Raw genomic sequence first — 25120 nt, 5'->3', positions numbered from 1 at the left:
AAATGTATGAAGAAAATGTCTTAGGATAAATTTAAGAATAAATTTAGTAACAATGGTTACCCTTAGAGGATAGGAGGCTAGGATGGTCACTACAGGGTTAGAAGAAAATCATCTCTGAATATAAATAATAAAAAACAAATGAACACTGAAAGAGCAATCTCAAAAGATTAAAAGAAAGAAATCTGTGTATTGAGTTGAAAGCAAAGTTGCTCTGAGAGGAACTACTTAAAATGACATTAAATGACAGTTACTTAACCTACATCCCAATGGGACATATTCTAAGTATAAAAAAATATATACTGCAAAAATTATTGAACTATTTTTAGTAATGATATTCCAAGTAGTATTACTGGTATTGTAATGCTGAGTGTGTGTGTGTGTGTGTGTGTGTGTGTGTGTGTGTGTATTAAGAGACAATTCAAATGAGTAATTACATTGCTGTTATTGAGAACTAGGACTTATTTTTCCTATGGGAAAATAGAGATACAGATGTCAGACCAATGAAGGTAAATAAAAACCTTATCCTAATAAACCTGAATTAGAAGTATGATTATGAACTCATGTATCTTTCCAGTTCATTTTCAGAAATTTCCAGACCAATGAAGGTAAGTAAAAACCCTATACTAGTAAACTTGAATTAGTGTGATTATGAACACATGTATCTTTCCAGTTCACTTTCAAAAATCCATTCACATGTACTAAATGCAGTTGAAAACAGGAATTGAAGAAACTGATCCTCTATGATCAAGATGAAATTTTTTTTAGTTTCTAAGAGAGACTCAAGTATTAAATGTGGTAATTTACTTTCCAAGTTGTCTTTGCAACTTAAGGATAAACTACTTTCTTAAATTTGTGAGAATGACAAGTTTGGTTCTCATAAGAAATTAAGTACTTTAGAAACTATATTTGAAACTCTTTCCAGCTGCTTAATGACAGTATTATTGCTGTACTAAGATATTTTCTTAAAATGAGTGATAATTACAGAAATTGCTAAGTAATAGAAGTTTGTGCCATAAGCTAAAATAGAAATATATAAAATGGTAAATAAAAAAATGTTCTGAAAATTCATTAGGTATATATACTGAGTCATATTCACTACTAATAAACTACCATTAGTCAATTATGATATTAATTCCTGCTGAAAATGCATTAATGTTCTTGGAATTATAGTATAATAATGAATTAAATGGTGCTTTATGGGAAAACTAAAACTTTAATGTGAATAATACAAATTAGAAGTTGACTAAAGTGTTGAGGTCCTTTAATGGACAGCAACCTGGTGGTCCAGAGTGGACCGATAAGAAAGTAAAGGAGAGAGAAAGAGGCTGATTTGTTTACACAGAAAGCCAATAAAGCCCCGGCACCCGGGCTTGCTCTGTTCACAGAGGCCTCGGGCGCCCTCTCGATGGGGTGAAGGCGCAGAGAGAGAAAGACACAGGGACCAAAGCTCTGATGGAGCAAAGGTGTTTTAATCAACATGGTATGGGCATATATACTGTCTTACAAGGTAGTTATTCTCAGCAAAGATAAAGATTAAAATTCCAGACTTACAAAACATAGGCATCCATAGTAAAGAGAGAGAGAGTTGTAAACAATCACTTTTACCATATGGTTCACAAGAAGGAAGAGGGTACCTATCACCCTATAGAAAAACTAATGAAGGAAATGCCTGGATTCCTCATCCCCCTGGAGAGGCTTGCCTCTCCTCTTAATTCCTGAGTTAATAAGGAACATAGAATTCCTGACAGATCCAAAACAGCACACAGGAAGCATCCTGTTAAATGCTTCCTGACACTAAAGTATATAAAAGTATATCAATTCATTACTAATTTTGAAAATGTCCTTTTCATGTATACAATGCTATGGTTAATTTTCAGTTTAAAGTACAATATCACAAAGCAGTGTTACCAGTGTCTTATATTTTGTCTCATAATTATTTAGCATTCAAGTTCAAGTGATACAAAACTCATAAGAAATTCAATTATGCCAACAGCATTTTAGAATGACTACTGGTTAAAATATAGATACCATCTTTTCTATTTCCAGCTTTTCAATGGTTATTTAATTGTACAGACACATCACCTAAATTATATGAATCCTCTTCTATACTTTTGTAAAATAGAAAATTAAGAGAATCTATTCTCTAACTACATAGATCATTCACTTATAAACGGACTTCAAGGTAAGATCTATATAAAATCTAAAATCTCTTCACTTTTGCACATTCCTTAAATGGCAACCAACTCCTGTATTCTTGCCTGGAGAATCCCATGGATGGAGAGCCTGGTAGGCTGCAGTCCATGGGGTCGCAGAGTCGGACACGACTGAGCAACTTCACTTTCTTACTTTCTTTTCAAATGTAAACATCTATGTTTTAAACAGTTGCTAAATATACATATATGCAGAGTACATCATGAGAAACGCTGGGCTGGAAGAAGCACAAGCTGGAATCAAGATTGCTGGGAGAAATATCAATAACCTCAGATATGCAGATGACATCACCCTTATGGCAGAAAGTGAAGAGGAACTAAAAAGCCTCTTGATGAAAGTGAAAGAGGAGAGTGAAAAAGTTGGCTTAAAGCTCAACATTCGGAAAACGAAGATCATGGCATCTGGTCCCATCACTTCATGGGAAATAGATGGGGAAACAGTGGAAACAGTGTCAGACTTTATTTTGGGGGGCTCCAAAATCACTGCAGATGGTGACTGCAGCTATGGAATTAAAAGACGCTTACTCCTTGGAAGAAAAGTTATGACCAATCTAGACAGCATATTGAAAAGCAGAGACATTACTTTGCTGACTAAGGTCCGTCTAGTCAAGGCAATGGTTTTTCTAGTGGTCATGTATGGATGTGAGGGATGGACTGTGAAGAAAGCTGAGCGCTGAAGAATTGATGCTTTTGAACTGTGGTGTTGGAGAAGACTCTTGAGAGTCCCTTGGACTGCAAGGAGATCCAACCAGTTGGTCTGAAGGAGATCAGCCCTGGGATTTATTTGGAGGGAATGATGCTGAAGCTGAAACTCCAATACTTCGGCCATCTCATGCGAAGAGTTGACTCATTGGAAAAGGCTCTGATGCTGGGAGGGATTGGGGGCAGGAGGAGAAGAGGACGACAGAGGATGAGATGGCTGGATGGCATCACTGACTCGATGGACGTGAGTCTGAGTGAACTCTGGGAGTTGGTGATGGACAGGGAGGCCTGGCGTGCTGCGATTTATGGGGTCGCAAAGAGTCAGCCACGACTGAGCGACTGAATTGAACTGAACTGAAATATACATAATTCTAGATAATTCTATTTTAAACAAATATTCTAAATCCTACTCTATCTTTTAAAAGATTTTCCATAATTTTTACTTTAATGGCTACTATTCAATTGTGTTGCTATTTTATCAAGTCATTCCTCTAATGATGGATTTTGAAGTTTAAAATATTGTTTTGTCAGAATTCTGACATTTTATGTACAAACATTTTATGCATAAATTTTGATTTTGTTAAAATTATTTTAGAGAGAAAATTGCTCTATATAATTTGAATTTTGTGTCATACTGTTATTACCATAGTGCTTTTGAAAAAAGCTATATCAATATTACTAATCACACATTTTAAACACTTAATGAGTTTGAGAGCAGAGGATGTAGAAAATAATTTACAAGTCAATACACATCAAACGCTGCATTTTATATTTTCAGAGAAGAACAACATTACACAGAATTTCATTTTAAAATAAGGTTTCAATACATGAAACCTAAAGCATTTGCTTTGAATATATCTAATGAATTTGTCTTAATAATTCAAGTTTACATAGTATCTGAATTGGCATATTGTGAAACCTCTGCAGTATCAACTAATACAAAGCAGAAAATACATTTATTCCTCCACATGAGAAACACTGATTTTAGGACACAAAAGGACAACTATTGATCTTTACTTCTGATTCTAAAAAGTTAGAGAAGGAAAGAAATAGTCAGGAAAATAATATCTTCTGGAGTCTGTCAGATCAGAGGCTAACTGAAAGATGTGAAGACTCAACCAATGCTTCTTGAGTAACAATTACCTATTCAGTATAGCCTTCAGCAGAATCGTGTTTCTGATATACATCCTTTCTTAAGTCTTCAAAAATCTTAGCTTTGATCTTCAATATAAATGACTGGTGAATAGATTACCACATTCTTGAAAATGGTTTTCATACAAACTCTTTTGATTACTACATTTTTTGAATCTCAAGTAGTTTCCCAAAAACTACGTAACAAAAATGAAAATAAAAGTACGAAGGGAGTTAGTTCTAACAAAAGAGATCTTACTCACACTTAGAAAAGTTTTGCTTTCTTATGCTTATATGGAGATAGCTAAAGAAACATCACTTCATGGGAAATAGATGGGGAAAGAGTGGAAACAGTGTCAGACTTTATTTTTGGGGGCTCTAAAATCACTGCAGATGGTGATCGTAGCCATGAAATTAAAAGACGCTTACTCCTTGGAAGGAAAATTATGACCAACCTAGATAGCATATTGAAAAGCAGAGACATTACTTTGCCAACAAAGATTTGTCTAGTCAAGGCTATGGTTTTTCCAGTGGTCATGTATGGATGTAAGATTTGGTCTGTGAAGAAAGCTGAGTGCTGAAGAACTGATGCTTTTGAACTGTGGTGTTGGAGAAGACACTTGAGAGTCCCTTGGACTGCAAGGAGATCCAACCAGTCCATTCTGAAGGTGATCAGCCCTGGGATTTCTTAGGAAGGAATGATGCTGAAGCTGAAACTCCAGTACTTTGGCCACCTCATGTGAAGAGTTGACTCATGGAAAAGGCTCTGATGCTGGGAGGGATTGGGGGCAGGAGGAGAAGGGGACGACAGAGGATGAGATGGCTGGATAACATCACCAACTTTATGGACATGAGTTTGGGTGAACTCTGGGAGTTGGTGATGGACAGGGAGGCCTGGCGTGCTGCGATTCATGGGGTCGCAAAGAGTCAGACACGACTGAGTGACTGAAATGAACTGAAAGAAACAGTGAATTATTCTAGTTAAGTATTTTGCTCTTAACTGAGTTAATCAATTTTTATTAAATATTTATATTATGTATGTTATCTTATTACATTGTCATAAATCTATGGGGAAGACATTGCCTCCATAAGATGAGGCTCACTTCCAGAGAAGTGAGCAATTGTTTAATGATATAGTGAGAAGGCCAATTTTGGTATTAATGCAGAATGTCAAGAAAGAAGTGGAAAATTTAACATTTTTGCTATTCTTTCTCTTAAAATTAATTCTATTCACTATTGTAAATACCTGCTCAAAACCAGTAGAAATGAGGCAATGTTATAAGTATCCTTATTGTCTTCCAGTTGATTATTTCTTGAAATTTTAAAATATCAAACACTACTGTTCAATTTTACTGTTAAAATTTACTACTGTTCAATTTTACACTGTTTTTCAGTCACTCAGTCATGTCCAACTCTTTGTGACCCCATGGACTGCAGCACATCAGGCTTCCACATCCTTCTTTATCTCCCTGAGTTTTCACAAACTCATGTTTACTAAGTCTGTGATGCCATCCAACCACCTCATCCTCTTTTACTCCCTTCTCCTCCTGCCCTCAATCAAATTACATTGTGGATTATCACAAATATGTCTTATTTTTAGCATGTAATCAAGATTTACACCGTGGGTCATGAGGTGTTTTCCTAAAGATCAAATGTTGCTAATTCTCAGTCATCTATTGAGCATACTGTGTAAATGAAGGTTTATTTATTGGGATATGCTTACCTGCATGTGTGTGTGTGTGAGTTTAGATGAAAAAGAGAGATTGGGGCAGGGAACACTCCTATGAACATGTGTTTGTGACAGTGAAAATCTTAATGGTGAATGTTAAATAATAGAATCCCAATATAGGAATAGATCTTATAAGCAATTTAATACCTTTATCATCAATGCAGAAAATACTTCAATGTATTTCTGATAGCTGGGTATCCACTTCTTACTTTAGCAGTGTAGTATTTCACAAAGAGTATATAAAGAGCATGCTACTGCTGCTGCTGCTAAGTTGCTTCAGTCGTGTCCGACTCTGTGCGACCCCATAGATGGCAGCCCACCAGGCTCCGCCATCCCTGGGATTCTCCAGGCAAGAACACTGGAGTGGGTTGCCATTTCCTTCTCCAGTGCATGAAAGTGAAAAGTGAAAGTGAAGTCGCTCAGTCGTGTCCGACTCTTAGTGACCCCATGGACTGCAGCCTACCCAGGCTCCTCTGTCCATGGGATTTTCCAGGCAAGAGTACTGGAGTGGGGGTACTGCACTTTTTATGTAGTACTTTGTGAAGTATAAAGAGCATAGTACTTCACAAAGTACTATATAAAAAGTGCAGTGCCGCACAGAGTACTATATAGAGTAAGTACTTCACAAAGCTATCCATTGTCTTTTAAAACTCTTTAATTGATAAAACATATGGAGTCATTGTTTGCTTCCTATAACTTTCACCTCGGTCCTGACGCTAGTGCTGACTTTTAGTACAAATAGAACTAACTCTTTCCCTTTGCTTATCTATTAACCTCTTTTTTTTAAAAATTCCTTCTTTCTCGTCTATACTTATGTTTCTGTGCAAGTACCATCAGCACTATTTACAGTAGCTAGAACACGGAAGCAACCCAGATGTCCATCGACAGATAAATGGATAAAGAAGTTGTGGTACATATACACAATGGAATATTACTTAGCCATAAAAAGGAACATCTTTTTATGTGTTCTAATGAGGTGGATGAAGCTAGAACCTATTATACAGAGTGAAGTAAGTCAAAAAGAGAAAGATAAATATTGTATTTTAATGCATATAAACAGAATCTAGAAAAATGTTACTGAAGAATTTATTTACAGGGCAGCAATGGAGAAACAGACATAGAGAATAGACTTATGAGCGGGGGAGAGGGGAGGAGAGGGTGAGTCACATGGAAAGAGTAACATGGAAACTTACATTACCATATGTAAAATAGATAGCCAATAGGAATTTGCCGTATGCCTCAGGAAACTCAAATAGGACCTCTGGATCAATCTAGAGGGGTGGCTTGGGGCTGGAGATGGGAGAGACTTTCAAAAGGGAGGGGTTATATGTGTACCTATGGCTGATTCATGTTGAGGTTTGACAGAAAATAAGAAAATTCTGTAAAGCAATTGTCTTTCAATAAAAAAATAGATTAATTAAAAAAGTCATCTATTTAATACCTAACTCATCTGATATATTACTTTTAAAAGCTATTTGATCTGATCCTTTGAAAAATATTTTGGATACTCTGATCCTACAGATTTTTCTTATTTAATATACAATGTCAGTGTTCTCTTTTTTCTACGTTACTTACCAGAAAAGGATGGGATCTTCCTCTTGCTGATTGTTACCACCTTAAGTTACAGGTGATATAGGACAAATATTTTTTCTAGTTTTTCCTCAGAATTAATTTGTCTATTTTTAAAAAAAGTATCTAGCCTTGAATTTCAAGAGTTTTTCCCAAGGGAAAAATTAACATCGTTCAACACAAAGCTTGCACAGTCTTTCTACTTCTTCCTGCCATGCCAATATGAAGCTTGTAGGTGGCTTAACAATATGTTAGTGAAAAATATGTGGATATATTGGCCCAAAAAACTTTCTCTACCTGCAGAGGCCACAGTGAAACATCACCATTAATAATGAGTCAAAATGACAAAGCACTATCAGCTCTTAAATATACAGAATAAAATCAGAAGCATCAACTTTAAATTTATTTTCAGCATAAACTGGCCTTTTTAATTTCTATTTTATTAGCCTTATGACTGGCTGATTTAATGTGCTCACTGTTAAGTATATTGTGAGCCTGCTGTTTTCAGTAATTAACACCATATACCTCTACCAACTACTATATCATTTCAGAAGCATTTGGGAAACTTTATATGAAGATGCTCTAAAATGCAGTTTATTTGAAATATAAAGGTAAAAAATATCCTCAAATTACACCAGTCTGAGATTCTATTGACCTTATCATTACTTGTCAAGTATCAGTAAAAATATATATGTTGTATTATTATTTTTAAGGAAGTTAACACATACTATCCACTCAAATCTCAGAAAGTTCATCTGGCCCTAGAGAAAAATCAATAATTAGTCACATCTCATCTTGGTGATTTAGTCACTAAGAAGTGTCCGACTCTTGCGACCCCATGGACTGTATCCCTCCAGGAATCTCTGTCTATGGGATTCTCTAGGCAAGAACACTGGAGTGGGTTGCCATTTCCTTCTCCAGAGGATCTTCCTGACCCAGGGATCAAACTTGGGTCTCCTGCATTGCAGGCAGATTCTTTACTGACTTAGTTATAAGGGAAGACTTTCTCATCTTAACTTCACATAATCTCCCAATTCATAACATTTTGCTATATTAAAATTAAGAATTGGTTTTTAGTAATAATTCTGAGCAAAAGTAGTATCATTTAAACTGTAAACAATTAAACTGTAAAATAAATAGATTTAAAATATAATATCCTAGTTATATTTGAATATGATTTGTAACTTCTGGGCCTCAGTCAATTCATCAAAAATTCTGCATCATGTTCCAGGATAGGAAAATGTCAGCCAACTTAAATATTATCATAAAAGATAAAATTTCTATTAAAATGACCAGGAAAGTCATCTATAGTAAATGACTAAAATCATTTTAACATATATTGTAGAAAGCAGCTAAATGAAAAAGCTTACAAAAATATAAATTTTAGAATAATATAATGAATAAAGTTTTATTTTCACATTTTATTGCTACACTTAAAAAAGTTCAGACTCTCAAAAGAAATCCATACAATAGATTTCTATCAAGCTGTTTAAAAATGATGTAGACATACAGGCATGGGGAAATAAGTGTAACATTTAAAGCCACAAAAGCACTATGCAAAACAATATACATGGTGTGATTCAAAATATTTCTAAAATAGTAAATGCCCACAAGCTATGCAACTAAACTGTGTAACTATTGTATGTTGCTGTTGCTGTTTAGTCACTAAGTCAGGTCTGACTCTTCCTAATCCCATGGACTGTCATCTGCCAGGCTCCTCTGTCCATAGGATTTCCCAGACAAGAATACTGGACTAGGTTACCATTTCCTCCTCCAGGGGATCTCTCCAATCCAGGAGACTACTGTATAGCTATTGATAAGTTATGTATCCATCAAGACTATTTTGGAAGATTTGGAATTGATCATGAATGAGATGATGGCCAGTTCCTCTCCAAATCTTAATTCAGCAATATTCTTTAAAAAAAAATTAAAAATGTCATTCAGTGGTATAAATACTCACAGGGATGACCCTCCTCCTGAGGATGATGAGAACAAAGAAAAGCAAAGGGATGTTATCCCTGTCTGGGACACATAATACCTGAAAGTTTCCCAAGGAACATTTTTAAACTTACTCTGATTGCAGACTATTTAAACATCAAAGATTTGCTTGATATTATACATGTAAGACTGTGGCCAGCATGATCAAGAGGAAAACTCATGAGGAGATTCTCAAGATTTTAATATCAAAAATGACTTTACTAAAGAAGCAGCAGCCCAGGAAGGCAAAGAGAACCAGTGGTGAGAGACAAGTGAAATGTTATGCCTGACACTGTAATACTCAAAGGGTTTTTCCAAATACGACTTGTGCTACTCTGTTTATAATTGTTAATATTAGACAAATAGGATGATACTGTCCTCATTGCACCTGTTGTTTGAGTACTGATTCCAAACCTCTAGCTGAGTTTCTTCCAGTGTGATCAAAACTTTCTCTTTTCTTTGATCTGGATAAAACTGAACTGTGGGTTCTCTAAAAACACATACATGTGCACACACACACATTATATATCAACTATAACAGCGTTAAGTTACCAATAGTTGTTTACCATGTTCACTTAGAAAAGTAGAAGTTAACAAGAGCAAAACAGAAATGAACCTAATAATTGTCCAATAGTTTCTGATTTTTAAATTACATTGACAAATTATTATATTACCCATAATTTTTAAAAAAACTGATTTAAGAAGAATATGATCTCAAAGAACCTAAATAATCTCAGTCTTAACTTATGTGATACTCTGAAAACTTTTTCAAAAATATAATTCAAAATTTTAATAAATTCAAAAAGTTGAAGCTAAATATGAATATATTTATAAGGTATGACTATGAAGTAACACATGTAGCTTATGGAAGAGTCATTAAATTTTAGTCTTGCTATATATTTCTGTCATCCTTGAGTTTATGTGATGACACAAAATTGCAGACAAAGCTAGCTAAAGCCACTGGCTTCAAAAGTATTTTGAACGAAGAAGTTTTGTGAAAATTAGTCTCAAAAGTATTATGGATTTGCTTATTAGAAGTTTCAAGAAGGGGAAAGAAAAGATCCTTTTCTACGCTGTTGGACCCCTAAGGTGCATAAACAAACCAGAAAATTTCAGTCACATTTTGGCTGTGAAACAACCCATGGATAAACTTGGGAATTTTAGAAGAGAGATTCACATATAAGGACTTCTATTCATAAGATAAAATAGCAGCGATTACCTTTTTTTCCCTTAAGACAGAACCCAGACTTGTTTAAGACTTCTTTGATCACTGCAAACGAAAGTGATTTTGATGTCTGAATTCCTAAAACATTCATTGTCTATTCCACATGACACTAGCAATTGTCTGCCTCTATCGTAAGCTCTTGCAAGCCCTCTTTGTAGAATAAATAATAATATATTGTAGTTCATTTTTCAACTTCCCATGCTTTTCACATACATTAAATCACCTTTAAAATACACTGAAACTTTGTAAGTACAACTATTTTCATTTTCAAGTTGAGAAATGCGGATCAGACTGGAAACAACTGGAAACAACAGGTACATAAGAGATAGGACGTAGACTCCAGACTAAAGACTGTACCTTAGGGACTATGTCACTGTGCCACACTTCAAAATCTAAAGCTCCCACAGGACCTGGTACAGTGCCACACAAAGACATTAGAAACTTTGCATGTAAATATGTCCTTTATTCAGAACTTGTTTAAATCTCATTTCAAGGCTTATCGGACAATTGCCCTGGCCTCTGAGGTTTTGTTTTATATATCCATTATGGTACCATGCAAACACTATCTAATTAATTTACATATGTCATGTGTATAACCATCATTCTATAAGAGTAGAATTAATGTAAGAAAATAATAATAACACATAAGAATAATAATGTGCTCAGTCATTCAGTCATTTCCAACTCTTTGCGACCCCATGGACTGTAGCCTGCCAGTCTCCTCTGATCATGGGATTCTCCAGGCAAGAACACTGGAGTGGGTTGTCATTTCCTCTAGGCTGCCATGCCATCTCCAGGGGATCTTCCCAACTTAGGGATCAAATCCATGTCTCCTGTGTCTCCTGCACTTCAGGCAGATTCTTTACCCACTGAACCACCTGGGAAGCCCATTATTTCACCATTTCAACTGAAAAATGTATATGGATTGAGGAATAAAACAAAGCCCCAAATATTCTGAGTTATTTGACAACTGATTTTGAGTACTCCCAGTATCAATTACCTTTTCACTAATTCTAACCCCATTTTCATCATTCCAATACCTGTTCTAACTTCTGAACTGAGCTCTCAATTTTCCTCACCACAGTGTAACAACTTTTGATCAGTAAAAGTCTGCCGGATCCCATAGATTTTTATAGGTTGTAATATTAAGCTCTATAATTCTATATAATCTAGCTGTGCAATGTTAAAAAACCTGTTTTTGATTTTTTATTCTCTATTATTTGGGGGGAGTGAAAATTATATTAATAATTTTGTATAAGCATGTATTTGCTGTACAGAAGCAAAATTTGCAAGCCTAAATGTATTTCTTTGGCTTAAGAATTAATTTAGGTTGGTTATTAATTTTTTAATAGAAGTATAGTTGATTTAAAACCAAGCAACCTGATTAAAGAATGGGCAGAAGACCTAAAAAGACTAATATATTAGTTTCAATATTTTTATAGATTGTACTTCATTTAATGTTATTATGAAATAATGGCTATATTTCCCTCCACTATACAATATACCCTTGCTGCCTATTAATTGTATACATGGTAGTTTTAATCTCTTAATCCCGTATGCTTATGTTGTCCTTCATCCCACTTCCCTCTCCCCACTGGTAACCACTAGTTTGTTCTATGTATCTGTGAGTCAGTTCCTGTTTTTTTTTTATCATGACTAAAATGTTGTCTGCCATATCAGTAAACAAAAGATGCTGCAGCCATCAAGTCATTACATTAAAGCTGCCCAGAAGGTGAGCCCTGAGGGAAACTCAGGATGGAGACAAATGGGCTGCAAGCTGCCCATTGCCAAGCCCATCTAGCGGTCAGCTGCTGCAGCCATCCCAACTGTGCACTGAGAAAACTCAGGATACTGGCCCCAGATAGCTGAGGTGCATATCAAAGGAATGGTTTCAGTGAGTCCAGACTCTTGCATCTTTCCATCCATAAAGTGCTAAATTCCTTTAGAAACCTGGTTTTCTTTCATTAACAGTAGTCTTTTAATGGTCTGACTACCTGATTTAGTTGCAAAAACTCCCATATATCCCGGCTTTCCCCAATCCTCTTCTGAGCAGTCTCAGCATTATTTGAGATGCTTTTTCCTGGGCTCAAAGTCCTAAGAGTGTCTGCCAAACGAAACATAATGCTCAACTTTTAGGCTGTGCTTTCTTTTTTTATTTGATCTACAGTTATACACATTCATTCATTTGCATTATCTTTTTTTTTTTAAGATTTCACATGTAAGTTATAACAAAGAATATTTATTTTACTCTGTCTGATTATCTCACTAGAGAGCTCAGAAATAAATCCATGTGCCTGTGGTCAATTAATCTATGACAAAGGAGGCAAGAATATACAATGAAGTAAAGACAGTCTCTTCAGTAAGTGGTGCTGGGAAAGTTGGACAGCTACAAGCAAAAGAATGAGATTAGACTATTTCCTCACACTATATACAGAAATAAACTTATAATGGATTAAAGACCTAAATATAAGACCTGAAACAATAACAATCCCAGAAAAGAACGTAAGAAGAGCACTTTTTGACATAAATTGCAGCAATATTGTTTTGATCTGTCTTCTAAGGCAAAAGAAATAAAAGGAAAAATAAACAAATGGGATCTAATTTAACTTAACAGCTTTTACAAGCAAAGGAAAACATTGACAAAAGGAAAAGACAACCCACTAAACAGGAGAAAATATTTGCAAATAATACCACTGATAAGGACTTAATATCCAGGATACATAAACAGCTCCTATATTTCAATATAAAAAAACAAACTATCTGATTAAGAATAGGTAGTAGACCTGAAGAGGGCTTCCCAGGTGGTGCTTGTAGCAAAGAACCCAAAGCAGGAGACATAAGAAATGCAATCCCCCTGGGTCAGGAAGATCCCTTGGAATGAGGGCATGGCAACCCACTCGGTATTCTTGCCTGGAGGATCCCATGGACAGAGGGCCTACAGTCCATATGGTTGCCAAGAGTTAGACACAACTGAAGCTACTTAACACACACACACAGACCTGAATAGGCTTCCCCAGCGGCTCACCATTAAAGTAACGGCCTGCAATGCAGGAGATCCATCTTCGATCCCTGGAGGAGGAAATGGCAATCCACTCCAGTATTCTTGCCAGGGAAAATCCCATGGACAGATGGGCCTGGTGGGCTATAGTCCGTGGGGTTGCAGAGTCAGACAAGACTGAATGATTGAACACAGAAAACCTGAACAGATAGTTTTCCAGAGAAGACATATCCGACTCTTTGTGACCCCATGGACTATAGTCTGTCAGGCCCCTCTGTCCGTGGAATTCTCCAGGCAAGAACTGGAGTGGGTAGCCATTCCCTTCTCAGAAAGAAGACATATAGATAGGTAAAAGGCACATGAAAAGATGCTCAACATCACTAATTATTAGAGAAATGTAAATCAAAACCACAATGAGACACCACCTCATACATGTCAGAATGGATAACATCCAAGAAAATACAAATAAATAATGGCGAGGATGTGTAGAAAAGCAAATTCCTCTACACTGAGGGAATGTAAATTGGTGTGGCCACTATGAAAAACAGTGTGGAGGTTTCTCAAAAAATTGAAGACAGAACTGTCATGAGTGCATGTGTGTATGCTAAGTTGCTTCCACTGTGTCCAACTCTACGACCCTATGGACTGTAGTCCATCAGGCTCCTCCTTCCATGGGATTCTCCAGGCAAGAATATTGGAATGGGTTGCCATGCTCTTCTCCAGGGGATCTTCCTGATCCAGGGATTGAACCCATGTCTCTTATATCTCCTGCATTGGCAGGCAGGTTCTTTACCACTAGGACCACCTGGGAAGCTTACCATATGATCCAAAAATTCTACTCATGGGTATGTATCTGAAAAAACAAAACAGAACAGGAAAACACTAAGTTGAAAATACATACATACAATCTTTCAGTTCAGTTCAGTTCAGTTCAGTTCAGTCGCTCAGTCATGTCCAACTCTTTGCGACCCCATGAATTGCAGCACGCCAGGCCTTTCTGTCCATCACCAACTCCCAGAGTTCACTCAGACTCACGTCCATCAAGTCCGTGATGCCATCCAGCCATCTCATCCTTGGTCATCCCCTTCTCCTCCTGCCCCCAATCTCTCCCAGTATCAGAGTCTTTTCCAATGAGTCAACTCTTCGCATGAGGTGGCCAAAGTACTGGAGCTTCAGCTTTAGCATCATTCCTTCCAAAGAAATCCCAGGGTTGATCTCCTTCAGAATGGACTGGTTGGATCTCCTTGCAGTCCAAAGGACCCTCAAGAGTCTTCTCCAACACCACAGTTCAAACGCATCAATTCTTTGGTGCTCAGCCTTCTTTACAGTCCAACTCTCACATCTATACATGACCACAGGAAAAACCATAGCCTTGACTAGACGGACCTTAGTCGGCAAAGTAATGTCTCTGCTTCTGAGTATATTATCTAGGTTGGTCATGACTTTTCTTCCAAGGAGTAAGCATCTTTTAATTTCATGGCTGCAGTCACCATCTGCAGTGATTTTGGAGCCCAAAAAATTATAGCAGCATTATTTACAATAAAGAAAACAACGCAAGTTATGGAAACCACCCAATGTCCATCACCAGATGAATGGATAAAGGAGATGTGATATATATATAAACAGTGAATTATTACTGAGCCAGCAACATGCATGGATCTGGAGGACTTCATGCTTAGTGGAAGAGGCTGATTATTTTTAAGAAACAGAAGACTCAGGAAGCCTTTCTTTTCATGTCCCTCAGCTGTCTAAAGAATTTATGTAAAGGTTCTGTTCCTTGAATACAGATATCACCAGCGATACCTGAAAAGAATATGGACTAGATGTGGTGGGACAAACTTATCAGGCTTGTCAAAATCCTCTCTGTGCCCCACTGTCTCTGTATGGCACAACAAACAAATGCTTTCCTATGAATTTCCGTTTTTCTTTTTGGAATCCCAAATCACTACTCCAGCATACTCTTTTGTATGAATATTTGGCTGACAATGGTGTTTAAGGTGAAGGTTTCAATCATTTTTTTGGTGAGTTACTCAGATTTCCTGGGTTTTTCCTCTGTCTATGGGATTCTCCAGGCAAGAATACTGGAGTATTTCCTAGTCCATGGGATCTTCCTGATCCAGGGATTGAACCTGGGTCTCCTGCACTGCAGGCAGATTCTTTATCGCTCATTAATACATTTTATCAAACTTTTGTTTGATTTTTCTTGTCAGTCTGTCTCAGGTCAATTTTATTTTTAGATCAGCCAGAAGAACATAGAAGGGAGAAGAAAATTTCTTCCTTACCAACAGTATGCATGGCGTGTGTACATGTAAATCTGTATGTGTGTGTGCACATGTGTATGAGTGCGTGAGAGTATGTGAATGTGTGTGTATACATATGAGTGTGCATGAGTGTGAGCGTGTATGTGTGCGTTTAAGATGTGTGTGCGTGCTTTTATACAAAGTATAGAAAGGCAGAAGAAAGCACTCATGCTGCTGCCACTCGGGGGAATGCTGGATGATCCTGTCACACAGATTCAAGAGGATGCAAGTGTATTCCTGCTAATTCACCATAAATAGGACTGTCAACCTGCCTTTGTTCTCTCATTAAAGAAATAATGCAATGCAACAACAGATTTATTGGCCTTGTTTCTGGTTCAAGCCGAGAGGAATAAATCTTGATTCTTCCTTGATGGAGACAGTCTTTGCGTAGGACAAGTATCCAGGTGCTATCACAGCTGCCTTGAAACATTCATGGCTTCCTGAGGATATGGGTGATTTTGTTCTTATCATTGATCAAATAGCAGAGTAAATCACTTACATAAAATAACACCTGGTTGAGCTCTGTGCTTTGCTCTCATTTTCTCTAGTTAGTAATTGTTGTTTACAAATCATGACTGCATGTAGAAAAAAGCCTGTGTTTTCTCCTATTGGCTGCTAGCTCATAATTTCTACTTCATGTTCTCATAGTAGCTTCAAAAGTATTTAGAGCATATGCTACCATTTTTCCCACTGATATTTGTGACTACTTTGTTAACAAGCCAAATGGCATTGCTCCAAATTTATTAAAGAAGTTAATAGGATTGCAAAGACCGTTAAAGCTAAAAATGATCTAAGTAGTATAATTCATTTTCAGTAATGTAAATCTTAGCCACACTCTTATATTTCTTTAAAATGCAACATGATGTGTTAAATAATTGTGTTTTTTTCCCTAAATTCTATTTCTAGGGGAAACAACACGTAGATAAAAAAAAAATTTAGTCTACATATTTGCATGGTGAGTTCATACAACCAAGTAGTGTTTGTTTTCTTAATACTAACATAATCATGTAATATACATGAAAATGCATAAAGTGTAATATTAATTTTAAAAACTAAAATTGGAATTTAGCAACACATAATTTCTGAATATTCAAGTTGTATTAGGTTATTTTACGTAAAGTGACAGGAAAACAAGGAAATATACTTGGCACTGTAATGATGGTATTTTAGTTGGTACACAATATCATGGCCATCACAGTGGTTTACAGCTAGCACTCTTCAATCTGGATAATGCCTAAGCTGTAAAATATTTAAGTGTTTTGAGTGTTACCTTGAATATATGTATTTCTGTCCTTAATAGTTTTAGAATTATGTCATTTACTATAATTATTTTCATGGTTTTCTGACTTTGATGTAAGAGATCAATTTTGTGCTTGCTCCAGCAGCACACATACTAAAACTGGAAGGATACAGAGAAGATTAGCATGGTCCCTGTGCAAGGATAACAGGCAAACTCATGAAGCATTCCATATTTTTGGAATGTTACTCATATTTTTGGAATATTCCTAAAAAGGAGAAAAATGGGTCATATGTAGTGACATAGTTGAACTTAAGGCAGTCATACAGAAAAGTCAGTCAGAATGATAAAAAGCAAATATTGCATGTTAATTTGTATATATGGAATTGAGAAAATGCTACTGATGAACCTATCTGCATGGCAGGAATAAAGACACAGATGTAGAGAACAGACTTGTGGGCACAGGAAGGAAAGAATGGGTGGGATGAATTGAGAGAGTAGCACTGACATATACATACTATCATGTGTAACACATACAGCTCGTGGGAGCCTGCTGTCTAGCACAGGGGGCTCAGCTCAGTGCTCTGTGATGACCTAGAGGGGCTGAGTGGGGGAAGGAATGTGTGGCAAGCTCTAGAAGGAGGGAATAGATGTATAATTAAAGCTTATTCACATTGTTATACAGCAGAAAATACAATATTGTAAAGCAGTTATACTCCAATTAAAAAATGATTAAAAAAAAGACAAATTTCAATAATGGGAATTTTTTGAACTGTGCCAAAGAGCTGGAGGAGTTCACCCAGGTGGTCAAGGCCTACCAGGACTGCTGTGAGTGAGCCCTCCCACTCAGCTGCCCCCAGGCCCTCCTGCCTCTCCCACCTGCCTGCCGTCCCAACCCTACTTCCAGTCTCCACATTGGCTGTGCTAAACGCTTTACTAATTAGGCCAGTCTCTGGAGGGTTTAAGAGTCACCCTACCTGTCTTGTCTGCTCAGTGACCTGCCTCCCTGCACAGAGAAAAGGCAAGTTCCCCTCATGGCAGGAGTGACCCATGATTCCCCTCCCTATCTCTTAGAGGTTAAAGCGTCTGCCTCCAATGCAGGAGACCCAGGTTCAATCCCTGGGTCAGGGAGATCCCCTGGAGAGGGAAATGGTAACCCAATCCAGTATTCTTGCCTGGAGAACCCCATGGATGGAGAAGCCTGGTAGGCTACAGTCCACGGGGTCACAAAGAGTCGGACACGACTTCACTTTCACATATCTATTAATTTGATACATATGTTTTTGATTTGTATTTGTAGCTGTTCAGTTCAGTTCAGTTCAGTCGAACAGATGTGTCTGACTCTTTGCGATCCCAGGCACTGCAGCATGCCAGGCTTCCTTGTCCATTACCAACACCTGGAGCATACTCAAATTCATGTCCATTGAGTCAGTGATACCATCCAGAGATCACATCCGTTGTTGTCCCCTTCTTCTCCCACCTTCAATCTTTCCCAGAATCAGGGTCTTTTCAAATTGAGTCAGTTTTTCACATCAGGTGGTCAAAGTACTGGACTTTCAGCTTCAGCCTCAGTCCTTCCAATGAATATTCAGTATTGATTTTCTTTAGGATGGACCGGTTGGATCTTCTTGCTGTCTAAGCGATTCTCAAGAGTATTCTCCAACATCACAGTTCAAAAGCATTAATTCTTCGGTGGTCAGTTTTCTTTGAGTCCAACTCTCACATCCATACACAACTACTGAAAAAACCAAAGCTTTGACTAGATGGACCTTTGTTGGCAAAGTAATGTTTCTGCTTTTTAATATGCTGTCTAGGTTGGTCATACCTTTTCTTCCAAGGAGCAAGCGTCTTAAAATTTCATGGCTGCAGACACCGTATGTAGTGATTTTCAGTCAGTTAAGTTCAATCGCTCAGTCATGTCTGATTCTTTGCTACCCCATGAATTGCAGCACGCCAGGCCTCCCTCTCCAACACCATCTCCCGAAGTTCACTCAAACTGACGTCCATCAAGTCGGTGATGCCATCCAGCCATCTCATCCTCTGTTGTCCCCTTTTCCTCCTGCCCTCAATCCCTCCCAGCATCAGAGTCTTTTCCAATGAGTCAACTCTTCGCATGAGGTGGCCAAAGTACTGGACTTTCAGCTTTAGCATCATTCCTTCCAAAGAACACCCAGGGCTGATCTCCTTCAGAATGGACTGGTTGGATCTCCCTGCAGGCCAAGGGACTCTCAAGAGTCTTCACCAACACCACAGTTCAAAAGCACCAATTCTTCAATGCTCAGCTTTCTTCACAGTCCAACTCTCACATCCATACATGACCACTGGAAAAACCACAGCCTTGATTAGATGGACCTTTGTTGGCAAAGTAATGTCTCTGCTTTTGAATATGCTGTCTAGGTTGGTCATAACCTTCCTTGCAAGGAGTAAGTGTCTTTTAATTTCATGGCTGTAATCACCATCTCTATTGATTTTGGAGGCCCCCAAAATAAAGTCTGACACTATTTCCATTGTTTCCCCATCTATTTCCCATGAAGTGATGGGACCATATGCCATGACCTTAGTTTTCTGAATATTGAGTTCTTAGCCACTTTTTCACTCTCCTCTTTCACTTTTATCAAAAGGCTCTTTAGTTCTTATTTACTTTCTGCCATAAGTGTGGTGCTCTCTGCATATCTGAAGCTATTGATATATCTCCTGGCAATCTTGATTCCAGCTTGTGTTTCATTCAGCCTGGCATTTCACATGATGTACTCTGCATATAAGTTAAATAAGCAGGGTAACAAAATAAAGCCTTGACATACTCCTTTCCCAATTTGGAACCAGTCCATTGTTCCATGTCCAGTTCTAAGTGTTGCTTCCTGACCTGCATATAGGTTTCTCAAAAGGCAGGTCAGGTGGTCTGGTATTCCCATCTCTTGAAGAATTTTCCACAGTTTATTGTGATCCACACAGTCAAAGGCTTTGGCATAGTCAATAAAGCAGAAGTAGATATTTTTCTGGAACTCTCTTGCTTTTTCAATGATTCAACGGATGTTGGCAGTTTGACATCTGGTTCCTCTGACTTTTATAAATCCAGCTTGAACATCTGGAAGTTCACAGTTCATGTACTGTTGAAGCCTGGCTTGGAAAATTTTGAGCATTACTTTGTTAACGTGTGGGATGAGTGCAATTGTGTGGTAGTCTGAGCATTCTTTGGCTTTGCCTTTCTTTGGGATTGGAATGAAAATTGACCTTTCCTTGTCCTTTGGCCACTGCTGAGTTTTCCAAATTTGCTGGCATATTGAGTGCATCACTTTCACAGCATCATCCTTCAGGATTTGAAATAGCTCAACTGGAATTCCATCACCTCCACTTGCTTTGTTTGTAGTGATGCTTTCTAAGGTCCACTTGACTTCACATTCTAGGATGTCTGGCTCTAGGTGAGTGATCACACCATTGTGATTATCTAGGTCATGCAGATCTTTTTTGTATAGTTCTTTTGTGTATTCTTGCCACCTCTTAATATCTTCTACTTCTGTTAGGTCCATATCAGTCTGTATTTTATTGTGGCCATCTTTGGCACATCTTTGTAGCTGTTAGTTGCCTAATTTTGCCTGGTTCTCAAGCAAGCCAAATCTGTTTTCAAAGAGAAGTGGTCTAGCAGGCTAAAAATTACCCTATATCATAAAGCCAGTGAAAAATGAGTCATAAATCCACTGAGAAATGACCTCTGCTTGCTGGAGATTTATTTTCCAGATCCCACAGAAATGTCTCCTTGCATGCAGCTATGCTTCAGAAAAACCTGAGTATAATTTGCTTAGATCAGTTTCCTAATCTCAATTATATCTTCCCACATTTTGAACTGTTCTGCTAGGTGGCACTAGTGGTAAAGAACCCGCCTGCCAATCAGGAGATGCCAGAACGCAGGTTCAGTTCCTGAGTTGGGAAGATCCTATGGAGGAGAAAATGGCAACCCACTCCAGTATTCTTGCCTGGAGAATTCCTTAAACAGAGGAGCCTGGCAGTCTATGGTCCATAGTGTCGTAAAGAGTCAGACACGACTGAAGTGAATTAGCCCAACACTGCCCTCTACACTTTATACATGTCTTGTCCATTTGAGAATATACACTATGATGTTTCTTTTTTTAAACTTCTAAACTCTACTTATCTGTTTAAAATCAAAGCCTCCTGGAAGAATTCAACTGTCATAAATCCCGTCCCACAGGAGTTCTCCTACCAGGGAGGGCTCATGCCTATCATGAGAAAGGAGAAGTTAGCACCCTAAGAAATCATCTAAACAGACACTGTCACAAAACTATATATCTGCCATCTATTTTTGTAAGGGTCCATTTATCTTTTCTAAATGTCATTTGTTTTCCCATAAGTGCTCTTTATTCCCCTCCCCTTCCCCTGTCAAGATATAAGTCCCCAGTTCTAAATGGCCCCTTGAGTCATATTTTTCTATGAACTATGCATATACATGAATAAAAATCCATCTTTTCTGTTGATAATCTCTCTTTTGTCAATTTAATTCATAAGTCCCAGAACAATATAAAAAGAAGGTAGACAATTTTCTTTTTCTTCCCTGACAGCGTCAATGCAATGAGCATGGGCTCAATGCTATTAATAGTAGTATAATTGTGGGTGGTATTGTTGTCTTAGATGTTTTTATGAGAGCATTTTTGAACTCCTTATACATATCAATGTGCCATTTTGTGATAAGGTGGTATTTATAAGGAATTAGATGGAACTTCATTAGGGCACAGAAATCTAGGGAGTAAAAATCTCTAGATAGTGAACCTTTGAAATGAACCTGTTCTAAATGGCTTTTCTCTTTTCTTTCCTTATAGTATTCCCTTTGGAGATTTTGTTCCCACTTAGGTGTGTACTTACTGTCCTTTTCATAGACCCTTGCATATGCCTTTTAGTGATGGGAGTACATTTAAGTACCTAGAGAGAGAATTATTAGGATAAAGGCTATCTTGATATGCATCTAATGTTGGAATTCTGGAAGAAACACTACAATATTAAAACCATATTGATAATGACTTAGTCCAAATGTTGGCAAACTAATGCCTCTGCTTTTGAATATGCTATCTAGGTTGGTCATAACTTTTCTTCCAAGGAGTAAGCATCTTTTAATTTCATGGCTGCAATCACCATCTGCAGTGAGTTTGGAGCCCCCCAAAATAAAGTCTGACACTGTTTCCACTGTTTGCCCATCTATTTCCCATGAAGTGATGGGACCACATGCCATGATCTTCGTTTTCTGAATGTTGAGCCTTAAGCCAACTTTTTCACTCTCCTCTTTCACTTTCATCAAGAGGCTTTTTAGTTTCTCTTCACTTTCTGCCATAAGGGTGGTGTCATCTGCATATCTGAGGTTGTTGATATTTCTCCCGGCAATCTTGATTCCAGCTTGTGTTTCTTCCAGTCCAGCGTTTCTCATGATGTCCTCTGCATAGAAGTTAAATAAGCAGGATGACAATATACAGCCTTGACGTACTCCTTTTCCTGTTTGGAACCAGTCTGTTGTTCCATGTCCAGTTCTAACTGTTGCTTCCTGACCTGCATACAGGTTTCTCAAGAGGCAGGTCAGGTGGTCTGGTATTCCCATCTCTTTCAGAATTTTCTACAGTTTATTGTGATCCACACAGTCAAAGGCTTTGCCATAGTCACTAAAGCAGAAATAGATGCTTTTCTGGAACTCTCTTGCTTTTTCAATGATCCAGCAGATGTTGGCAATTTGATCTCTCGTTCCTCTGCCTTTTCTAAAACCAGTTTGAATATCAGGAAGTTCATGGTTCACGTATTGCTGGCTTGGAGAATTTTGAGCATTACTTTACTAGCGTGTGAAATGAGTGCACTTGTTTGGTAGTTTGAGCATTCCTTGGCATTGCCTTTCTTTGGGATTGGAATGAAAATTGACCTTTTCCAGTCCTGTGGCCACTGCTGAGTCTTCCAGATTTGCTGGCATATTGAGTGCAGCACTTTCACAGCATCTTTCAGGATTTGAAACAGCTCCACTGGAATTCCATCACCTCCACTAGCCTTGTTCTTAGTGATGCTTCCTAATGCCCACTTGACTTCACATTCCAGGATTTCTGGCTCTAGGTAAGTGACCACCCCATCGTGATTATCTGGGTCATGAAGTTCTTTTTTGTACAGTTCTTCTGTGTATTCTTGCCCCCTCTTCTTCATATCTTCTGCTTCAGTTAGGTCCATACCATTTCTGTCCTTTATCAAGGCAATCTTTGCATGAAATATTCCCTTGGTATCTCTAATTTTTTTGAAGAGATCTCTAGTCTTTCCCATTCTGTTCTTCTCCTCTATTTCTTTGCATTGATCACTGAGGACAGCTTTCTTATCTCTCTTTGCTATTCTTTGGAACTCTGCATTCAGATGCTTATATCTTTCCTTTTCTCCTTTGCTTTTCACTTCTCTTCACAGCTATTTGTAAGGCCTCCCCAGACAGCCATTTGGTTTTTTGAATTTCTTTTCCATGGGGATGGTCTTGATCCCTGTCTCCCGTACCTCTGTTCATAGTTCATCAGGCACTCTATCAGATCCAGTCTCTTAAATCTATTTCTCACTTCCACTGTATAATCATAAGGGATTTGATTTAGGTCATACATGAATGGTCTAGCGGTTTTCCCTACTTTCTTCAATTTAAGTCTGCATTTGGCAATAAGGAGTTCATGATCTGAGCCACAGTCAGCTCCCGGTCTTGTTTTTGCTGACTGTATAGAGCTTCTCCATCTTTGGCTGCAAAAAATATAATCAATCTGATTTCAGTGTTGACCATCTGATTTTTCCAGTGCTCATGTATGGATGTGAGAGTTGGACTGTGAAGAAAGCTGAGCGCTGAAGAATTGATGCTTTTGAACTGTGGTGTTGGAGAAGACTCTCGAGAGTCCCTTAGACCGCAAGGAGATCCAATCAGTCCATCCTAAAGGAGATAAGTCCTGGATGTTCATTGGAAGAAATGATGCTAAAGCTGAAACTCCAAAACTTTGGCCACCTCATGCGAAGAGTTGACTCATTGGAAAAGACTCTGATCCTGGGAGGGATTGAGGGCAGGAGGAAAAGGGGATGACAGAGGATGAGATGGCTGGATGGCATCACCAACTCGATGGACAAGAGTCTGAGTAAACTCCAGGAGTTGGTGATTGCCAGGGAGGCCTGGCGTGCTGCAATTCATGGGTTCATAAAGAGTCGGACACAACTGAGTGACTGAACTGAACTGAACTAATCCAAATGTGACTTTTCAAGCAGTTTGTAAACTGTCCACATAAAGTAATCAGATAAGACACTTGACTATAACCCTTAAAAAACCTGTCTTGACCTTTTAAATAATGGCCTCCCAGTAAATAGATGCCAATTTTTATGTTAATGTAAGAGGTAATTCTAGATTTTGACAAGATTAAGAAACAAATGGTGTACTAAAGTCAGACCTTGTCAGCTTTTCAGAACCTATTGTGCTTATCTTTTCACTTCTGCAAATCAAACTTCCTTTCATTTTTGCCCTGGAGACCCAGTTTTTAAATACCAGCACCTCACTGGTCATAAATCACTATTTACCAAACTAAGAATGTTGTTAACTCTAGTCTTTAAGATGCTGAGAGGTGTTCCTGAAGGAGTTATAATATCTTCAAATTCTAATTATATCTTTGGGAAATGCTAGATTAAACAAAGTTTCTCTAAATATCAAAAAAGAGGTGAGAACATTATATTTTTCTTATTTCATATTATGTAAAATGGAGAACTTATACTGGCACTATGTTCATAAAATATCAGAATGTCTAGAAAACGACTGTGGAAATAATATTAGTCTAACCTTTGGAAACTTTATTATGTTGACCCTAACTCAAGAGTTTGTATTGACAACTGACATATTTCTGGCATAAAAACCTCAGAAAGATGGTCAAATGTCTTAAGTTTCTGGAACAAGACTGGGTTTCCTTTTCACTGAGACACTCTAGAAGCCACTAGGAACCTAAAGCCACAAATGAGTGACGAGGGAGGGAGGATCAGGAGAGTCCCAGCAGGGGCTCTCCTGATAA

The 25120-nt window shown here is 37.8% G+C and overlaps 1 protein-coding gene and 1 non-coding gene across 2 annotated transcripts in view; one reads left to right on the top strand and one right to left on the bottom strand.

The window, feature by feature from the left end:
* The window catches only part of EPHA6 (EPH receptor A6), a 959528-nt gene that overhangs the window by 365615 nt on the left and 568793 nt on the right, over positions 1-25120 (bottom strand). The gene's annotated exons all lie outside the window — the stretch shown is intronic.
* LOC128058010 (U6 spliceosomal RNA) lies at positions 17211-17317 on the top strand. The gene has a single exon (XR_008200386.1). It is a non-coding gene; the product is annotated as a U6 spliceosomal RNA (small nuclear RNA).

Source organism: Budorcas taxicolor, chromosome 1, assembly GCF_023091745.1.
Source record: "Budorcas taxicolor isolate Tak-1 chromosome 1, Takin1.1, whole genome shotgun sequence".
NCBI lineage: Eukaryota > Metazoa > Chordata > Mammalia > Artiodactyla > Bovidae > Budorcas > Budorcas taxicolor.
This window is presented reverse-complemented; position numbering and strand designations above follow the sequence as displayed.